This window comes from Panthera onca, chromosome D3 (assembly GCF_046562875.1).
Source record: "Panthera onca isolate mPanOnc1 chromosome D3, mPanOnc1 haplotype 2, whole genome shotgun sequence".
Lineage (NCBI taxonomy): Eukaryota > Metazoa > Chordata > Mammalia > Carnivora > Felidae > Panthera > Panthera onca.
In genome coordinates, this window is record NC_138350.1 from 44,413,210 (window position 1) to 44,427,595 (window position 14,386).

General features: G+C 40.1%; 1 long non-coding RNA gene and 1 pseudogene across 2 annotated transcripts in view; both read right to left on the reverse strand.

Annotated features, from left to right (window-relative positions):
- The window catches only part of LOC132665843 (uncharacterized), a 57,317-nt gene extending 56,050 nt beyond the window's left edge, over positions 1-1,267 (reverse strand). For both annotated transcript variants that reach the window (XR_014135882.1, XR_014135881.1), the window contains exon 1: positions 60-1,267. This is a non-coding gene — a long non-coding RNA (uncharacterized LOC132665843). The remainder of the gene's footprint in view (positions 1-59) is intronic.
- Positions 1,268-11,575: 10,308 nt separating this feature from the next.
- On the reverse strand, positions 11,576-12,043 carry LOC132664987 (small ribosomal subunit protein eS17 pseudogene; annotated as a pseudogene).
- Between the last annotated feature and the right edge of the window lie 2,343 nt (positions 12,044-14,386).

The window sequence follows — 14,386 nt, forward strand, 5'->3', positions numbered from 1 at the left end:
TAAACGTTAAAAAAAATTAAAAAAAAAAAAAAAAAAAAAAAAATTCTGACCAGACAGACTAAGAAATTCATGGGTTGACTTTAGAAATCAGAAATAAATCAGGAAGAAAAAAACAATCAATGTACAAGCCAATTCCATAAACACTAGAACCTCATAGAATCATTAAAAGTCCCCATAACTTAGGCCTGACTGAAACTGTGGTCCCTTCACTGTAGTAATTTAAATCAACTATTTATTTTGGCTTCTCTGCTCAATGACTTGTTCTAATCGAAATGCTTTGATGAGATGTACAAAAAGAATAAAAATATGATTGAGAAGCCAGAGAGTAATATCTTGGTTTAAAACAATTGTGAACATAAATTTTAATCTTTGGCCATTTTGACTGACTAGGGCAAACACTTCTAAGGTCTTATTTAGAAAAGAATTTTGGGTTTTAGAGTGGGTGTAAATGCATTCTAACACTATCCCTACAGAACATATTTCCACCAAAAAGACCTCTTATTCTGCTTATAAATCAATGTACATTTGATATCTAAAACTATGTATTTTGGAGGCTTCTATAATAACCTATGGCTAAGAAGCTAAGGTCAACTTCATGCTGAGTTTGAGCAATATTTGTGGGACTTGGGTTCCTGCTTTTCCTACAAGAAAACCAGTATATTTCCTTCCTTCTTTACATGAAATACCTCCATTAATCTACATAAAATTCATCTCTTGGTAGTGTGCTTATCTGAATTGGATATTATCTTTCTGAGGCCAATAGCAATAATAAATGACAAGAGTTAATATTTGTTACAATATTACCATATATCAGGTATCCTCCAGCAGAACTAGGTTTGAAGCCTGGCCAAGCTATTTGACAACCTGGGGGCCATGGACAAGTTACTTATCTCTCAAATCATCAGTTTTCTTACCTACAAATTATGATAATAATACATTGGTTTGAAAAAGACAATTACCGTATGATTTCACTTACATGTGGAATCTAAAAAACAAATGAACAAACAAACAAAAAATCAAAAAGACTTTTAAATACAGAAAGCAAACTTGGTGATTGTCAAAGGGGAGGTGGGTGGGGGATGGAGAAATAGGTGAAGGGGATTAAGAGGTACAAAATTCCAGGAATAAAATAAATAAGTCAAGGAGATGAAAAGTACAGCATAGAGAATATAGTCAATAATACTGTAATAATGTTGTATGGTGGCAGATGGTGACTATGCTTACCATGGTGAGCAGTGAGTAATGTATAGAAGCATCATCACCATGCTGTACACCTGAAACAAATAGAACATTGTATGTTAATTAAACTTCAATTAAAAAAAAGAGAGGGAGATGCAAGTGGAAATTGAAAACTAAAGGAGACTTAAAAGACTAAAAACCAAAAACCCCAATGACCCAACATTTGTTTGTGCAGAAAAGTCAATGGGATAACATATGTTGTATTAATTTGCTAAGGCTGTCCTAATAAATACCACAGAGTTGGTGGTTTAAACAAAGGAAATTATTTTCTCACAATTCTGAAAGTTAGAAGTCATAGATGAAGGTATCAGCAGGGTTGATTTGTTCTGAGGCCTCTCTCCTTAGGTTATAGATGGCTGTCTTCCCTCTGAGTCTTCACATGGTTTTTTCTCTGTGTGTGTCTGTGTCCTAATCTCTTCTTTTACATAAGACCAGTCAGGTTGAACTAGACCTATCCTAATGACCTTGTTGTAACTTAATTATCTTTCTACAGACCCTGTCTCCCAATCCAGTAACATTCTGAGGTACTAGAGGTTAGGATTTCAACATATGAATTTTAGGGGGAAAACAATTAATCCTAAAACATAGGTGAAATGCCTAGAACATCGCACACTTTCAATAAATGCTGGTTCCCTTCTCTTCCCCACTTCCAAGGTGGGTGTAAAGAAGACACAGAGCATGTAACACATGCTCTTTGAGTGGATTGTTCAGATTCTTTAACAGATACTAAAATAATCCCATTTAAAATGGAATGTTCATTGCTGTTCATTGGAAGGCCTTCAGTTTAAAATCAGAGGCAAACTAGATTTCACTTTGTATCTTAAAAAGTACACATCAAGGTACAAAGACGAGTTTTTACTTCCTGAGTTCTCAGCTCCCATTGATTTAACTTCTAATCAAGGGCAAGGAAAACACTAGAATATGGTGACAGCGATGATGATGTGACAGGGTGATAACAGCAACTCACATTTACTGGGGGCCATAACATATGAAGCCTTTTAAATGCATTCTCCCATTTGATCTAGTACAACTTATACAAATGATTAGCTGTGTGTGGTCTTCCAAATAAACTGACGTGTGTGTGTGTGTGTGTGTGTGTGTGTGTGTGTGTGTGTGTGTTTAAGGAGAACACATTACAAATTTCTACACTAAGAAAGGGTAAAATCAATGTTGATTTCATGAGAGGACCCACCAACCTAGATGATCATTGCCACTCTAACTGTGGTTTTGCTGATATTTAAGGACACATACATTATGTCTGAATTGACTAGAAAATGCTGACATCCACTTTTGGAACTGGAGCATATTCTGGAGTACAGAGATTCCTTGATAGGTGTTAACTGACCAGGAGAGCTGAAGATAACCAGCGTTCAAGTCCTTCTCTACCTAGCACACTGCTCTGCATGGTATGAAGACAAAAAAATATTTGTGGAATGAAAGACAGACCACCCCACCAGACTTCTGAGTTGCTCTCTCTTTTCAGGATCAGCATGGCTAACAGTTCTGATGGACTCACTGATCAAACAGTTGTCTGTGCCCCTCTTCACTCAAGAGACCCCCAAGAACACACTGCTGCAGAATGAGGGGGGCCAACACTTGGCTCCTTTGTAATTTACTCTCAAGTGCTTTAGGGGTTTTGAGCAAGAGTCTTAGTCATGTGAACATATCTGTAAAACTATTGTTGGGAAAACAGAAAGAACAAATGTTGAAATTCCCAAGTTTTTATTTAGTGGCACTTCTACTTCCACCTCCCAAGAGAAACAGATGTGGCAGCTGTCACTGACAGTGATGGAACCACACATTTGAAAATGTTGTAAATCACAGAAATATAAAGGCCATTGTAATGCCTATCAGATTCTACTTTGCTTCTGTTGGAAGAGGCAGGCTGCCTCTTCCTCGTTTAGAGGAACCAATGCAACTGCCCATTAAAAAGAGTCAAGTAGGCATATTTTTTCGTAACTCTTCCAGACTTGAACGAAGGCATAGAGGAGACAGATGCATGCAGGATGTATTCAGAGAGTTGCTTTCTGTCAGCTCACTCTCTGGACATGATCAGGCCTGCAGGCAGGGTTTTTGAGTTTCTGGCCTGCTGTCAACCCCATTGAGCAGCAGCCTTGGCTGGGTCATACATAACATTTTTTCTGTCTGAAGGATGACCTGGTTAGCAAAGGACAAATAGTAGGGCTCCCAAAAAATAATTAAGCCTTTGGACCCCTTTCTGCAAACACAAATCTGTGTGAGGTTTTCTGGAGAAAATGCTGTAGACTGCATTCCAAAGGCCAAAAGGCAAAACACCACGCTGGTCAGTAACCCATGTTCTCTCCATAAATAGCACCATGCCTTTCTGAAGCAATGAGACAGAATGTTAGACAGCCCTATTTGTGGTACTAGCCGAATGGAAGCTTTAACAACAGACACGAATATGACCAAGACAATGAAAGGGATGGACAGAAGACAAATTCAGCCAATGCACAGTCTGAACAAGTCACTTAACTTAACTGCTTAACTACTACTTGGGGCCTCAGTCTCCTCAGCTCTAAAGTTAGGCTAATAACTCTGCTCTATAAGGTAATCCATTTAACCAGAACACATTCCCTGAGAACCTACCACATGTGCGAATGGCTGGTGGTGACAATCAAATAAAATGTGAGGACCCAGATGAGCAGCTGCTTCATAACAGGCTTTCCACAAATGTTTGTTGACTATGGAGAGGGGTTGGGAAAGGAGGAAGCTATGGACTTCCTTTGAAAATGTGGGTATTTATTCAGATTCCTGAATTATTTATTAAAAATATTAAAAATTGCTCTCTTCTATTGGAATAATGATTAAGCACTAGAAACAGACAACAAAGACCCTGGGAACAGAAAATTATGACAGGAAGAATGAGCTCTGTTCCAGCTCAGGGGGACCTTGACTGAGCTTTGACATATGTGAATAGACTCCCAGGAGACTCCATGGCTTCAGATCTAGGTCTAAGTAGGTAAAGAGTGGAGGGGAAAGGTGCTGGGGTGGGGGTGGGGGAGTGATGAAAGGGGAAAAGTAATATATTGCAACAAAAAGTATAGGATAATTCCTAGGAACAAACTAACAGACATGTTTATCCTGTCAGAAGCCTTAGTGATTTCAGTGGTTGGCTGGAGGGAGGGGAAAATTGAGCTAGTGTTAATCACGCTCCCAAGTTCAACTCTAGCTTCTAACAAAATAGGCAATAACTGGTAACACCATTCCTGATCCTCACAACACCCAGGGTCAAGGCCTGGCTGGAATTACCCAACAGGATTTCAGACTAGGCCTGGAAACATGTGCATTTAAGCTTATTCTGTAATGCACACTACATGTAGAAATGGATTTTTCTCAATCTAATTTTAAGAAAATCTGAACTTAGTAAGAGTAACTGGGTGCTTTAGGTAATCCCATATTTTTTTCGTAGGAGAAGTATTTTGTGGCAAAAGCCAGACAATGGCATTAATCACACCTATCTCAGGCCCAAGTTTGGATAGTAGCCTTTTTTTTTTACTTTAATAGAAAAATAGAAATCTTTTTTAACTACCATATACCCTCTAGTTGCCTTTTCCTTGTGTTTTGTGATTTCTTTTGGCATTATTGTGCTCCTCTAAGGGTTAACAGAGGTTAACAAAGATGACCTTGGGGAGCTGGAGGAGTTGGTGCTTCTAAAAATCTCCTGGGTGGGGACTACAGATGGCAGGTCAAAATTGACATCATTCTTCAGCTGCCTGGTATGCACCTTATGAAACCAGGCACACCCATGCTAAAATAACAAATTGGCCCATACTCAGGGAAAATCACAAATGTGTTTCTTCTTCCAATGATATATGTAGTAGAAGCAAAGGGTGGAGGTTGAGTATGGAGAGAGTAGAAGAGGAGGTGAAGGCAAAGCAGAGCATCCAGTGCAACCAATCTGTGATGAGACCCTCCAAATGCTGGAATGTCTTCCATGCAAAGATGCTCAGGATGAGTCCAATTTTAGCCCAGGAGAAATGAATCATCTATAGGGCAAAAGGTTTAAAGAGAAAAAAAGTATTATTCCAAGTATGCAGTGTTGTCCGCATCCAAAACTTCTAGGTCAAATACAGTGAAGAACTGATGTGGGAAAAAGAAAGCAGCCTGAGCTCTCTGTGCTCTGGGTTGGCTGGCGGCTGTCCTCGTCCTCACACCACTGATGTCCCGGCCCTGTTGGTGGGCTATGGGAGGAAAGCTCAGGCCTTGTACCTCTTGATGCTTGGGAAATGCAGGCTGGGGAGTTTCTGACTTGTATGCACTTTAATTAAAGGGAATATGACCTCTTCTACAATGGAGATGATGATAATAAAACATCCCCAAAAAGAATGGGGGCATACACAGGCTTATATATTTCCCCAAGCTTTGTGGAAGGCAAGAGGGTTAGAAACAGTAAAATCTTGTTTGCTCTTGCAGCTCTGAGTAACTTAAGGGAGAAAGAGCTCAGAAAATAATTGATTAGATGCCAATTCACATAGCTCACTTAGTCTGCTTTTTATTATCAGTATTTCTTTAAAAGTCTAATAGATCCTGTTCTTGACAAGCATGAAGCCAGAAGGTGGGCTCTTATCCAGTGTTTTCATTTTTCAGCCCTCAAGAGGCAATGATTAGATCTTACTATTGAATGCACAAACCACACTCACTGTGTGAACTCTCTGAGAGCGCTCTCCACCTAGGGATAAAAAAAGTAGAGAAGTTTTATTGGAAGGATTGTAAAAGGAAGAGGGAAGAGCATTCTGGGTCTCTTCGGGCCAAATGATTAGGGATGAGTTGACTTTCTTATGATCACTCTAAATCTACTCTCCCAGGGAGGAGGGAAACCTGAGAAGACTAGACTTCAGTGATTTAATTCCAGGTCTAAGAATAGCCAAACCTGGGTTGGACAGGAGCAAGCAAAAGTCAACCACTGAAAGAGCATTTGCGAAGCAAGCAAAGTCCTATGAATCCTAGGTAATTGCTGTCAGTAGAGTTTCTCTCTTCCACATCTCATAAATTGTAACTGAATTTAGGAGAATATGCCAATCAATGGATGCTCTCCACAGATTACATGATCTAAAACTGAGCTACGATGAGCCAAACACGATTAAAATGTGCTTCCAGTCATAACTTCATGGCAATACTTCTCAGAGGCATTGTCCAGTCCAGTAAGCCCCGGACACATTTTATTCATTACAACACAGTCAATATCAAGTTGCCACACACCGTATCTGTGTCTGTCATGTATATACCCTCAACATATACTAAAAGTGCAGTGCTCTCTCCTTCAGAATGGGGTTGATTAGTGAGTCTCTGGTATGCCCTTGGGGGTTACCTATCCACTTCAATCATAGGTCCAGTGAATGAAAAGAGAAAAGATCTTTTCTCCAAGGAGGAATACATGCCAAGGGAACGGATGGCCTAAAGCCTAACTCCTGGGGTTAGCTCCTAGATAATCCCAGTTCCTTCTGATGGCAGATTCTTCCTGTGAGGTGCTGGAAGGGTGGCTGAGCTGGAGCTCCTTTACAGTATCTGGTTGGTTCAGTGAAAATACTTTTCAGTATTTACAGAATAGTATTGAGAACATAGCCTTCAGTAAAACCGATGTGTAGAAATGACAACGTAGATGAGTCCAGATATGAAAAAGGCAACACACAAATCAGTCTTATTATTTTAAGGGCACTTTCCATGTTGCCTATCAGTGCAATTGTGCACTGAGGGCGAGCCCATTTGTGTTCCCTGGAAGCCATGGGAAACAGGTGGGTAACACTCAACCCCAGGGAAGGTGACAGGTGAAGTGATAGAATGCAAACCCATCTTTTCCATTCTGTGAGGGGTAAGATGCCATGAATAGCACTTTCCCCAGAGTATGTCACAATATACTATTTTTTTAAGGGAGGTTAAATCTGTTTGAGCCTTGGAAAATTTGTTACTATAACCATAGCAAAGCTGATGTGAAACCCAAATATCATTGTACTTTATTATTCTGCTTTGTCTACTATGTTTTTCCCATGGATCTTACTACGGAAATGCTTGGCCAGGTTCTCACCCTTTGCCACTCAATGGGATGCATGTATTTGAAGGCTGATAGGCAGTTGGAAAAGGTAGCTGTCACACTTTTATGCAGAGTTTAAATAATTGACACCACCGTGTCAACTACTAACACTCTGTATTAAAAATGTTTCCAAATATTCTAATTTAAGCCCTTTTATTAGATAGGGTTTGTTCATTGCCTGGGGTCTGTTGTCTTCTCATACTCTTGGCTGACTTACCTTCACCCCCTGGGCACTTGGGAACACACTCCCAGCTGGGTGGAGAGGCCTCTAAGAGCTGCCAGATTTAGAATGAGCATGTCCTCCACAGAAAAGTAATTAAAATGTTCCAGTGTAGTTCCTCTGAGAGAGCTAGAAACTCTCAACTTCTCTCCTGCTAGTTTATCAAAAAACTCCTGGGTAGACATTGAATGCCATTAACAGTGCCAAACATAGAATGTTTTTTTTATATAGAAATAATGTATGTATTTATTCTTAAGGCCAAGTGAAAGTCCACTATTCTCTTTTTAGACATTTTTATTTGATGGGGTGTATGCATGTGTGTGCTTGTGTGTGTGTGTGTGTGTGCATGCGTGAGAGAGACAGAGACAGAGACAGAGAGCCACCCCATAGGAGAGCCAGATGGTGTCCTGGTCTAACTGAAGTCCATGTTGTATGCTATTTTTCAAAGAGGTGCAGTAAGAATCTTTGAGAATTCACCAGTCTCTTCCAATTTTTATCATTTCACAGTTACTTTCAGAAGTGGCTTACTAAGAGCATCTCATTTAAGCCCAGGAGTAAGTTAATATATCAAGAGAAACATTCAAAACCTTGATGCCTTTTGTTTGTAATTTCCTTGTGTGTTTTATGTCCCCCAGAGCAGATAAACAAGGGATGTTCACTAATTAGAGTCAGAAACCTCTCAGCCCAAAATGTCTGGAAAATCCTATGTTCTGTTAGTTCTAATATACATGCATCAGCCATAAGGGATATCTAATAGTGCAAGACAATAAAATCCCTTCATGTTTTCTGTTTTAGGGAAATCCTGCATGGTTGCATTAGGGTCATAAAAAATTACTAATGTGTTTTCTCATGGCGCTGGGCCATAACATAAGGCCCTGTGCAATGGTATTGTAAGCAGCCTGTAATCACAAACAAATGTATTCCACCAGCAGATGAGATGTTATATGAGAAAGTGTGAGAGGTTAGAGTTTGAGCCTTGGTGTCAGCTATGAAGCAGGTCCCTCCATAGTTGAAGACCCCAGAGGCCATGCAAATGAAAATGACAGTGCCTGGGAGATGGGGGTGGGAAGGGGGATGCCAAGAGAGATGAGGTCATCACAAAGAACATCCAGTTTCCCTCTGAATGGAAAATAAGAAAAGGCTTCAACTCTGGTGCTATCAGGACTGAGAAAGGAGGTGGAGTTGGTGGGCCAGGTTGAGGGAGATTTGGGAATCTCCATGAGGAGGAGACAAGTGACAGGATGGAGGATGGGTCAAACACAGAGCGAGAAGTCCTGGAGCCAGCCTTGTATCAGCAAGTGGAATGGGTTGGCTGCTTCTGTCACCACTTATCTGACATGTGCAATGTCAGCTTAGTGCGTGAGGAGGTAGACTGTTAACATAATGGCAAGAGTTGTCCCCACTACAGGTCTGGTTTGGAAGGACACTCAGGGCTCCTTTCATAGACCAAGCATCATTGGCATCATTCCGTCCAGATGAAAGGAAACTCTCATGAAGAAGTTGATGCATTTTATCTTAGCTTCCAAAAAAGAAGTTTTGAGCTGTGAACAGTGACATTTCTCCAGGTTAGTTTCTGTGACAAGGAGGAATGTTTTCCAGAATTCTCAGATGTGGGAGGAAAAAAGCCATAGGAGCAGTATAATCAGATTACTCAGAAACAGTGCATTTACCCAGAAACAATGGTGTGCAGTGGAAACGTACCAGTTAAAAATCCTGGCTCCACCACTCCCTGACTGATTTTGAGCAAATTATTTATGCTCTCCAAACCTTGCTTCCCTCTTCTGAAAACAGGGAGAGAAATATCTGCCTTAATGATTGTTGTAAAAATAAATCTCCCACTTTAACCACTACTTTTATGCCAGCAACTTTCAAGTCTTTTCTCTCCAGCCCAAATTTCTTTTCCAAGTTTCACGTCCATACACTCTAACCCATGTCCCACAGGCTTTTCAAAACCAAATGTTCCAGACGGAAACCATCATCTTTCCTCTCTCTAACCTCACAGATCTGTTTTCTACTCAGTTAAAGATGCCATCAGGTGTCTCCAGAAAACTTATCTCTAGAATTTCTTTCTCCTTGTCACCACTCTCCAATCAAATAAACTGCCAGGTTTCAGCTCTTGATTCCAGCTCTCTTGAAGCTTAGTAGCTATATCTCCATCTCTAGTTTGGGTGCCTAGATCATTGTAAGAGTCCTCTGTCCCTAAGGTTGGCCCATTCTCCACAATCCATCCAGAGACATCTTTGGGAAGAGCAAGTAATTTTGGTTTACTCCCCTCCTTACACAATGTCTCACTGCCCTCAGGATATTTCTCACCCTGGCTGGCAAGATCTAGTCCTTTCTTACCACCCTGGCATCATGTTTGGTTTCCATAGTTCTGGCATTGTAAGTTCTCTCTATCCTGAACACTGTTGACTTTCATTCACCTCTGGCCCTTCACAGAGGTTGTTCTCTCTGCCTGGAATCTGCTTCTCTCCCCGTGTCTCCCCTCCCCCTTACCTGACTAATTGCCACTCATCCTCAGGTCATCGTAGATGTCACCTCCCATAAGAGCCTTTCCTGTGCCCTCAAGGCTGGATATGTACTCTATCATGTGCTGCCACCATACCTTATAATCTCCTTATCACGGGCACATAGACTTCACAATACTGGACTACCCTACAATTGCCAGTCTCCTCTACTAGACAGTAAACTCTTTAAGGACCTTGTATCTTCTTTAAAGGAAGGAAGAGAGGAACGGAATAATGTGACATGTTAAGCACCTAACACAGAATCAGTCACATGAGCACCTAGCACAGGATCAGTCATATGCCAACAAATGCTAGTCTCCACTCTATATTGATAAAATACACATCTTTACTTTTCCGAACTGGGGCACATAATTACTTTTTCACACTGAGCAAAGTGGTGAAGTCTCTTCACATCCAGGAATGCTAAATTTCTATAGTCTGCCAAGTGTGCCCCAAACTCAGCAGGCTGTATCAGTTTCAGAAGCTTCCAGATTGAAGGTTTTGTCTGACAAGGTCTTTATTCTCCTTCACTTTTTTTTTTTAAATTACTAGACTGTATTTTCTAGAGCATTCACTGAGTGAAAAATACAGAATCCTCATATACCTCCTTACTTCTCACCCACACACAGTTTCCCCTATTATTAACATCTTGCATTGGTGTGGTACATTTATTACTATTGATGAACCAGTGTTGATACATTTTTATTAACTAACGTCCGTAGTTTACAATAGGATTCACTCTTTGTATCGTACAAATTTGGGGGTTTTGATGAATGTATGACATGTATCCACCATTATGATATCATACAGAATAGTTTCATCCTAAAAGACTCCAGTGTTACAGTAAGACTCCTTACCCCTTCCCACATTCCCAAACCCCTGGCAACCACTGATATTTTTATTGTCTATAGTTTTGTTTTTTCCAGAATGTCCTACAATTGGAATCATACAATATGTAGGCATTTCAGATTGTCTTCTTTTACTTGATAATTAGCTTTTAAGGTTCCTTCCTGTCGTTTCATGGCTTGATAGATTATTCCTTTTTATCACTGAATAATATTCCATTCTCTGGATGTACTACAATTTGTCCATTCACCTGTTGAAGGACATATTGGATGCTTTTAATTTGGAGCAATTATGAATAAACATTTATGTGAACATTTCTGGGTAGACATGAGTTTTCAATGTATTTGTGTAAATATCAAGGAGCACAATTGGTGGATCATATGGTAGACTATGTTTGGCTTTGTAAGAAACTGCCAAAATGTCTTCCAAAGTGGCTGTGCTATTTTGCATCCCCACCAGCAGTAAGAGCTCCTGCTGCTCCACATCCTTGTCAGTATTTGGTGCTGTCAGTGTTTGGGATTTTTTCCATTTGAACAGGTGTGTAGCAGGATCTCATTGTTGTTTTCATTTGCAATTCTATAAAGATATAATATTGAGCATCTCTTCATGTGCTTATTTTCCATCTGTATATCATCTTTGGTGAGGTATTTGTTCAGGTTTTGGCCTACTTTCTGTTGTTGTTGTTGTTGTCCAAGGTTTATTGAAGATAATACAGCCCAATAGAAAGATTCAAACAGATCCACGTGGTGTTTTGAAATTGATCAAAACTGTAGACTGAGTGTCTACAACCTGTAGATTGGACAGACTGCCAAGGTCCAAGAGTTTCAGCATTTCCTTAGTGTCAGAATCTACTTCAATGATCTCCTGATCCAGGGCTGAGACCTCAGAAACATAATTCTTTTTTCTTCTCCTGCAGTGTGGTGAGATTCCTCTCACCAGGCATCTCTGAATCCGCTTCATTAGATGTGTGACATAGCTTGCAATCTTGTTGTGAGCTTCTTGCTGGGAATAATGGTGATCTCCTCACACGTGTGCTCATTGGCGTGGAAGTACTTCCAGGAGTGTGTAGTACTTCTCAGTGATGACTCGGGTGGCCTTCTTCATGGTTTTGGTGTGAATGCAGCCTGTGTTGGTGGAGAGGGTAAAAGAGCAATTTTGGCCTACTTTTTCATTGGGCTTCATTGTTCTCTTATCATTGAGTTTTAAGAGTTCTTTGCATATTTTGGCTACAAGTCTCTTATCAAATGTGTGTTTTACAAATATATTTTTCCAGTCTGTGGCTTGTTTTTCACGCACATAATCTCCTTCACTTTTTAAAAAAAGTTTATTTATTTATTTTGAGAGAGAGGGAAAGAGAGGGTGAATGGGGGAGGGGCAGAGACAGAGAGGGAGAGAGAATCCCAAGCAGGCTCTGTTCTGTCAGCACAGAGTCTGACGTGGGACTCAATCTCATGAACCATGAGATCATTATCTCAGCCAAAATCAAATTGGACTCTTAACTGATTGAGTCACCCAGGCACCCCATCCTTCATTTTTGAATGACAGTTTTGAGGGATATAGAACTCTGGGTTGGTCGGTTTTTTCTTTCAACATTTTAAATATTTCACTCTTCTCTCTTGTTGCTTGCATGGCTTTTGATGAGATGCCCAATGTAATTCACACCTTTCCTTCCCTATATGTAAGATGTTTTGTTTCTCTAGCTTCTTTAAGGATTTTCTCTTGGTCATTGATTCTCTGAAATTTGAGTATGATATGCCAAGGTATATACCTTTTGATATTTATCCAACCTGGTATTCTCTGAGCTTCCTGAATCTGTAGTTTGGTGTCTGTTCTTGGCCATTATCATTTCAAATATTTTCTCTACTCCATTCTCACTTTCTTCTCCTTGTGATATCCCAGCTATACATAAGTTTCATCTGTTGTAATTGTCTCACTGTTCTTGGGTGTTCTGTTTTATTTCATTTCCACTTGTTTTTCCTCTATGCATCTCAGTTTGAAAAGTTTATATTGACGTATCTGAAAGCTCACTGACTCTTTCCCCATTCATATCCAGTCTACTAATGATTCCATTGGAGATATTCTTCACTTCTGTTACAGTATTTTTTATATGTAGCCTTTCTTTTTTATTCTTTCTTAAGAGTTTCCATCTTTTTGCTTACATTAACCACTTGTTTTGCATGTTGCCTATTTTCTTCCATTAGAGCCTTTAACATATTCAACATAATGATTTTAAATTCCCTGTCTAATAATTCTAGTAACTGTGTTATATCTATGTATGGTTCTGACACTTGCTCTCTTTCTTCAGGCTGTGTTTTTTTGTTTGTTTGTTTTGCCGTGTAATTTTTTGTTGAAAGCCTCACGTGATGTATCAGGTAATAGGCCATTAGTGTGAGATTTTGTGTTAACCTGGCTAGGAGTTGGGCTGTGTTTAATGTTTGCTGGAGCTGTAGGTGCCAGAAGCTTCAAAGTTCTCTTACATCCTCGTTTTATCTCCCTTGTTAACTTTGGGCTTTCCTAAGTACTTCACCTTAGAGAAAACCTGTCTCTCAGAACTCTTTCAGCTGTAGGCCACTGTTATTATACTGAAGCCCTGTTGGTGGCAGTGGTGGGGGTATATGTGGAGGAGGGGAAGCATTCTATAATCTTATTACTAAGCTCAGTCTCTAAGTGGGCCTGTGTCCCTGGGCAATGCCCTTCACAGCTATCCTAGCTATCTTCCCTTCCTCCTTAGACAGGCTACAGAGGAGTCTGTGAAAATTAAGTGTAGGGCAAAACTGTTTGTTTGGGGCCTTAGTGTACATCCTCTGCTCCTAGAAGCAGTATTGGGATCGTAGGTGTTGAAAAGAGTGAGAAGGACAAATCTTTCAGGAGACCTAACTCTGAAGAAAGGCTGGAGATTCTAGGATTGACTCAAATAGAATTTGGAGCAAGAGCGTGGTGGCTGGGGTGATAATGTGGTGATATTAACTGGCTGATGGTTTCTCTATGGGTTAAAGAATGAACAGGGAAGTTCTGGACTAGAAGACAAAATGCAGGTGAAATTATTAAGGAAGGTTTAGATGATTCAAGGATTGAGAGAATGAATGAGTCGACTAGACAGAAACTGCAGGTTATATAAATCATGGTCAGTGAGCTAAACTACATTAAGGTACTGTGAGTGACCATGTGCATCAACTGTAACAAAAACTGGCATGTGTCTGTGACTAGTAGAAACCAGCCCATTAGAGTGCATTAAGCATAGACATTACAGATCCACCCTGACTGTTTTGCTGACATGCAGGGTGAGAAGGATATAACTGAGAACTTTCCCCAACAATACAGCATACAGATATTTAAATGTTATTTGAAGCATATCATGATCCTAAATTAGCAGCTAATACACCCAGTTGACACATTCAATCCAGCTAGAAGCCCCATTCCATTTCTACCCTAGACTAACCAGCCCAGTTTGCTCAAGGTCAAGAGCAGGAAAAAAAAAATTGATTCCTGGTTTTTCAAATAGTTTGTTTTTTTATAATGGAAAAT